The 7,133-nt window shown below is 50.1% G+C and overlaps 1 long non-coding RNA gene across 2 annotated transcripts; it reads left to right on the top strand.

Annotated features, from left to right (window-relative positions):
• The first annotated feature begins 2,136 nt into the window (after positions 1-2,136).
• LOC119290123 lies at positions 2,137-3,588 on the top strand. Of its 2 annotated transcripts, none has more exons than XR_005141736.1 (3): positions 2,137-2,807; positions 2,908-3,113; positions 3,292-3,588. It is a non-coding gene; the product is annotated as an uncharacterized LOC119290123 (long non-coding RNA). The 2 variants fall into 2 exon arrangements; XR_005141730.1 differs by having other exon boundaries at positions 3,282-3,588.
• The last annotated feature ends 3,545 nt before the right edge of the window (positions 3,589-7,133 follow it).

Genomic DNA, 7,133 nt, shown 5'->3' with positions numbered 1-7,133 from the left:
TATTTACATGAATGGATGAAAAAAATGCATGAAGGCCATACCATTGGCTTGTCGGACTTCGTAAAACCATGCCATTATTGCTGAGTTTTAGTAAGATCCTTGTGTAATAACTCGTCCGTTTTAGATTGAATCCAACCGCATTGAGGCACCACACGAGCCATGGCATGGATGGACCAGACGGTCCCACTTTGATTCCAAGAACTATGATACAAGTCATCTTTCTACCAGTTTGTTTACATTAGCCATTGGAGGATATAGAAGCTTTCCTTCTTGCGTATAGATGCTTGCTGTTGTGTAACCAGTCTAAATATTTAAGTGTGGTTATTAGCAAAATTTATTCATCCTATCTTGTTTCTTGCTATTCGTAAGTTTACAAAGTTTTTTTTTTTTGCGGGGCGTAAGTTTACAAAGTTAGGATGTAAGGTTAGTATAGCAGGATATATATAGTCTCAAAATATGGATAGACGACTCAATATGCCTGCCTTATTTAATAAAATTTGCACTTACTATTTCTTTGTTTCCTTTTCTAAGAAGCAAGAGTAAAGAATTACTCAAGAGGGGAGTTACAATCTTTGAACATGCACGTTCGTAGTCTTTCAGGTACTCCCAAGATCAACATCAGGTCTCCATTTTAACTTTGCTTCTGCTGCTAGCTCATGGGCCATGGTATTGTTGCACTCCCTCGGCCGAATGAAACTCTATAGTCATCAAACACCGCTAAGGCTTCCTTGATGTCCCGTATCACACCAAACCAAGGAGCCAGACACGGGCCTTCAGCTTTTAACACTTTAATTACCGTTGTGCAATCCATCTCAAGCTCTACTGGACCCCTGTAGACACCGGCCAAGGCATGCAGACCAATGAGGGCCGCTCGGGCTTCTGCCTCCTCCACACTTGCCGATACAGAAAGTTGTATGCCAACCGAGAGGAGTACCAGGCCTCTGTGGTCTTCTGCACTTACTATTTCTGCACATACAGAAGGTGAGAGAGAGGAGCTGATTGCAGGATACTAAAACCTTTCTTGACTGCCAAAGCTCCCTCATCGCCATGCTGGGCATTATCAACTTTTTTTAAAGGAAAGCCATTAATCACTTACCCATGTATATTATATAGTATATAATTTGGGTTATCTGGGAACAAGAAGGCACTTAGATTTGAGTTATAAAGGCGGCATATTTTATCTAATATTATTCTACCTTGCTGTGTTAATTTATTCATGTATCATTTTGCTCTTTTGATAAGGATGGCAGTCGGTGCTGGTTATACAATGGAGTGCTATGGTTGGGGGCTTGGTTTACTGCAGATGAACCCTGCTATTCATGCGGAGCTTTCATGCTATTCTTCTTCTTCCTCCTGTGTATTATTTCCTGTGTAACTATAGTTGTTGCCATCATTCTGCTATTATGCAACATTTGGACACACATAAAGGGTAAATTTTGCTTCTTATCCACTAATGATTTGGTAGAAATAAAATGAAAAAGATAAACGTTTGCAGAGTGCATCATGCATGTGTCCCTTTTCTTATAGTAATAATACCAATTAAATTCTTCTATTTTTTTGTAAACCGATTAGATTACTACTTTCAATATATTATGTATTCCCTGTACTGGTTTATCTAGTAAAAAGAAATCAATATGTGCTACTTTGAAGACACACTTCATCTAAATTTTATTTTCACGTCATAAATGGCTAGCAATCTATTGTAAAAATGGACGGGCGCTGCAATCCGCGCCTTCGATGATCTAGTAAGTATAAGATACATAGACTGAATCGGAGATGAGTATAATTCAGGGAAACTAAGATGGCCGCAATGATCACGAGTGTCAGTTGAGCTCACATTCATCATGCAGGAATTATCGAACATATAAACAACGCTATGCTACCCGCCGTTCTAGAGCAACTGCTTCGCACACTCGTTCTGGATCGAACGATCTGTCTCGCTGGCACTTTTTTACAGTGTTGTCAAATATTCAGTCATTCGTTTCTCTTCACGTTATGCTCTCGTGCTTCAGTCAATAATGACAGGTGGACCCAGCTTGCAGTGTGCGTCCCATCTGTTTTCGGTGAAAAAACGATTGACCGCGATGGTAGTGGGCGACATGGGTGGATCGAGCCTGATGAAACCTTATCAACCAATCCTCCATGCTCCTCGAGCCTCACGTCCTTCCTTCCCCGCTCTCCACTCCCCCTGCTACCCCGTGCAGCGGCCGCCTCCCCATCCCCGCTCTCTCCATCACGCCAGAGCCGCCCCGCCCAGAGTCCTTCTTGTCCCCTTAGGAGCCCCCATCCTTGCCCCGCGCAGGAATTCAGTGGTAGGGGAGGAGCAGGTCGACGACGGTGAGGATGAGAGATCGAGGAGGGAGGGGTGACGCCGGCCAGCCACCGCCTCACCACCGGCTCGTGTGGCAGCGTTGGACAGCGGAAAGAAGGAACCGTCTCTCTGCTTCTTTCACTCTTCCCCGCAAGCGGCACCTCCTCACGTTCTCGATGTACCATGATTCTGGATCGGGCTCAGGAATCATGGTGGGTGTGGAGGAGTAGGGGAGGGTGGGAAGGGGAGATGTTAGGAAGGAGCGTTCAGGTGATGGTGGAATGGAGTCGGCCTTCACTGCCTACCGTTGCTTTCCGGTCGTCGTGCCCCATCCCCAATCTTGGCTGCACATCTATCTTTCTCCTCTATTTTTCTTGCCCCTTGATTTCCACCTGGTTCTTTGATAATCTGATTTTGATTTCTCAATTTATATTTTTTTCTAAATAAGATGTGTGCAAATCCAATGAAGAAGACAAGAGGAAGACTGAAGAACAAGGTGAGCTCTATCTCTCTCATCTGTCTAGATTGTTGGTGTACGTGTAGGTAAAACACGAAACCTCGTTGATTACTCATGCCCTCTTGTTTCTGTCACTCAGCGAATCTGGGCAGAGGTAGGGGAAAGTGAGGGTCAGAAGAGCAAGGTCTTGTCAAGAGATAGAAATAGAATGCTTGGAGGTGTACCGCAGGAAGGTGGACGATGCCAATCAGACCAGGGTCCAGCTGCACCTGTCTGTGGCCACTTAAAGAAGCTAAGGTTGCATTGTTAGTGGCAACTCTAGGGGAGCACAAGCTGTATATCAAGGTATGCATACTAATCATCGTCATGATGATTCACTAATTGGGTTGGTTGTCTATTGACTTCCTGAGTGGTTGCTTGGCTCCCACGAGATGATGGAATCTGGCTGTTGTTGGTAACATGCATGATTCAAGTTGTAGATTGCTACTAAATAGGGCTTTGACAGCCGCTTAGCCGCTTTCAGGACCGGGACGCCATCAACACCCTCCTCGCCGACCTCCGCTCGATGGCCTTCCGCGTGGCACCTCCGCTGCCGCCCCCTCCTCCGGTGTCCGATTGAGCTTGCTACATGTGGTGCTTTTTTGTGTTTTTTCATTTGGGGCTTGTTAAGCTGTGCTCTCAGCATTGAACCTTGTACTCGGATTGGGGCGTGCCCCCTTGTGTGTGTGTGTGTGTGTGTTTATTGTCTGAACTATGTTGGATGGTTGGCTCGAGCGATTTACTTTATAATATAAAGCGGAGCGGAAGTTTTTTTCGGTAATAGGGTTTGGCGATACCTATTTGCTTTTTTGGTCAAAAGTAGCTACCGGCTTGTACTAAATCTCTAGGAAATACCACCTTACGTTAATCTTTTTACTAGGATGCTTTTGTTAATTTCTCAGCACTTGTGCAGCAAGACAAGAGCTACGTGTCGCTCAAGGAACAACTTGTTGCTGTCGTTCCTGTGCTCGACGAACTGGAATGCAAGACAGAAGAAAGGATCATGCAGTATTACGATATTCAATCACAGATTGAGAAGATATGGTCTGAGTTAAGTGAGCATATTGATCAGGGTGATAATGTAAACATTCCAGCGACTGATGAACATGATTTGTCGGCAAGGAAGCTTAATAGCTACCAAGCACAACTTCGTGCTATGCAAAGATAAGGTAAACTGTCCTGAATAACCCTTCAGTTGCCTTTCAGTTTGATCCATCACATAGCTTAACAATATTCTGCTTTCATACTTGACCAGGCCCCGTTCCCCGTGCCGCTCCCGCGAGCGGCCCGGTCGGAACCCTAGATCGCCGCCACCGCTCCCCTTTCTCGCCTTACCCCTCCCTCGCCGTCGCCAGGGGACGCCACCGGGCAAAGCTCGCACGTGCGTCGGCGTCGGCAGGGCTCCTTCCCTCCTCGCGAGGTTCCTGGGCGGCGCGGGACGTCCGGCCCTCGCGGCGGCGCTCGGCTCGGCGGATCTGGGCGGGGCTCCCCTGCTTGGTGGCGCCGGCGGCGTAGTCTGCGCGGGGCGGCGAGGCGCGGGTTTCTCCTCCTCCCGATCTGATGGCGCCGGCGATCGGGCGTGCGGCGGGTCCACGAGGGTGGTCGGCGCGCGACGTCTCCCCCCGATCTAACTCCACGGTGGCGCCAGTGCTCGGGCGGCGGTTGGCTTCGGCGAGCGGTGGTGGGCGCTGGGCTCTCGGCGGCGCTCCGACGTGTGCAGGCGGCGGCGGTCCCTGTGCGCGGTAGGCGGCTCCGTCTCTGATCCGGATGGCACGGGAGATGGCGGCGGCTCGGCGTGGCCGGTGATCTGGATGCGGTGGTGCCGGCGGTTCGCTGATCTGCCGATACTCCAGGGTCTGCCTAGTGGTGCTGGTGGTGACGGCGGCCCGGGCACGAGAGTTGGATCCCTTCGAACTGATCTGGGTGAAAACCTGCCTTCGGCTTCTGCTAAGGCCGGCGGTGGCGGCGCTACCTGCGCCGTTCCCTTCTTGAAGGTATCGCAATGGAGAAGTTCAAGGCCACTCTTTGCTACCTCCGGGGGAAACCCTAGATCGAATGACCGGATGACGGCGGCGCTCTGGTGTCGTTCCTCCCTTGGGGGCGTCATTCTTGGAGGTACACACGTGATCGAGGGACCAAAGGACGGATTCTTTGGTGGAGCGGTGCTTCATCCTACACACTGATGGCGACGGATCTTGACGGCGTGGCGCGGTGCAGATTCGGAGTTTGCTGTGGGAGAATGGACTCGCACAGAAGGACGACGTTGTCGGGCGTCGTGGTGGCGTCGATGGCAGAGAGACCTAGCACGGTACATGCAACAGTACTGTAACACCCCAAAAATTTAACCATGATTTATCTATTAAAATTTTGCCAGGAATTAAAATTTTCAATTTTTTTGGATTTTCCTCGATTTCAGAACCACTCCTTTCTTTGATATTATGGAGTTTTTACCCCAAGTGAAAACTTTACAAATGAATTGTTGGACTTGTATACCCTCTCAAGAAAACATTTCTTTTTATCGGTGAAATTATTTATATAACTATTTTTCCTGAGCTTTATTTCTTTTAAAATAGATTTTTATAAGTTTTGGAGTCAGTTTGCACTGCAACCCTTTCTAATACTCTTTTAAAATCTTCACAAAAACATTGGGGATGTCATGTGATGTTCCTAAATCACTTTTATGCAAAAATATCTTTTAGTCATTGGAGATTTTGAGCCCTACCTCAAGTTTTCAAATCTGGTCCAGTTTGTAAAATTGCACTACAACCTATTTAAATATTTCTTTAAAGCTTCCACCAAAATTATGGGATGTTAGTAGTAGCATATGATTCAACTTTATGCAAAAACCCTTTTATGTTCTTTGAAAAATTTGAGTAAATCATCCTCATCTTCATTCTGGTCCAGCTTGGTGATTTGTACTACAACCATATTTGGACTTGCCCTTTTACCCATGATTCTTTTTCCTGCTTTTAGATCACCCTACAAAACCCTTAAGTCCAGGAGAGTGGGCCCATTGGAGTATGTTTGGTCCATACAATGATACCCTTTACTTTCTGTCAAGAATTAGTTTTCTCAAAAACTTGCACTAACAAGTTTCTATTCTTGCCAAACTAACCTTGCCACCATCACCTACACCTAAAGAGGCTCTGATCTGGAGTTTTTGGCCACCCCAAGAGTTGCCTAGATGCCCTTGGCATTCTGTCAAACACCTGGTGTGCATGGCCAGTTTTGGCTTGGTTTTTGGTTTGCATTGTGGACTTGACCCTCTGACCCAGCAACCTTGTCCACTAAACTCCTAGCTAACTCTAACCCAGACCTGGATGCTACCAGCCTCTCCCTAGCCCTCTAGCACACGCTGGCATTGCATCAAGCACCTGGCGTGCGTGCTCTGGGCGCGGCCAGAGCGCGCGTTTTGCACATGCGTGCGCCCGAGTCGCCGCATCCCACTGCCGCCTCCCCGCGCCCGTTCTAGTCCCTTCCCGCTCACAGCCGTCGCACCCCGACCTCTCCCTCATCGCAGAGCCGCCCTGGCCACCCCCTGACACCCCACAGCACCACCATCGCATGCCGCCACCGCCGCCCCGACAACTCCTGCCCTGGACGGCGCCGCCCGAGCCACACCAGCGCGCCAGCTCGCTCATGGAAGAGCCCGAGCTCATCCACGAGCCCGTCCGCTAGCGCCCATCGCCTCCACGTCGCCCTGCTGCAACAGAATGATGGTTCGCCGGTGTTCTTATCCATGGCCACAGGAACCGACCACGCCGGGCTATATATAGCCCTCCTATTCGTGCCTAAGCTCGTGAGCAGCCTCGTTCGAGCAGTAGGAAGCCCCCTCCTCCCCAGTTGGCCAGAGGCCCTTCCCTTCCCCATCTCCGGCAGGTTCGGCCGCCGCCACGCCCCGGCAAAATCCGGCCAAGGCCGAGGCCCCTAACCCCTCCCGTGCTCCCATCCTCTTCCCCTAGATCCTGCGGAGCCACTCCGCCTCTCAAACGCGATCGGGAGCCACCGTAGCCCAAACCCCCAATCCCTCCCGAAGCCACCTCCGCCGCAGAGCTCGCCGCCGGAGACTCCCTTCGTCCCCGCCAGCCTGTCGACCACCGGGAGGACCGCCCTGGACTGGCGGATCCATCCCCGCCCTCAGAACCCCGCGGGGAGCCGCCGTTCGTTGACAGCGATCGCCGGAGCCCCGCCTCGGCTCGGCTAGAGAAGAAAGAGGGCGCGGGCGACTGGTCAAACCTGACCAGTGGGCCAAGGGACCCACTGTCAGGGACCCAGGCCCGTCGAAACGTGGCTTAAGTGGAAGCGTATTCCACGGAATACGTCTTC

The sequence above is a fragment of the Triticum dicoccoides genome, chromosome 1A (assembly GCF_002162155.2).
Source record: "Triticum dicoccoides isolate Atlit2015 ecotype Zavitan chromosome 1A, WEW_v2.0, whole genome shotgun sequence".
NCBI classification, from domain to species: Eukaryota; Viridiplantae; Streptophyta; class Magnoliopsida; order Poales; family Poaceae; genus Triticum; species Triticum dicoccoides.
The sequence above is the reverse complement of the archived record's forward strand: the minus strand, read 5'-3'. Positions and strand labels throughout refer to the sequence as shown.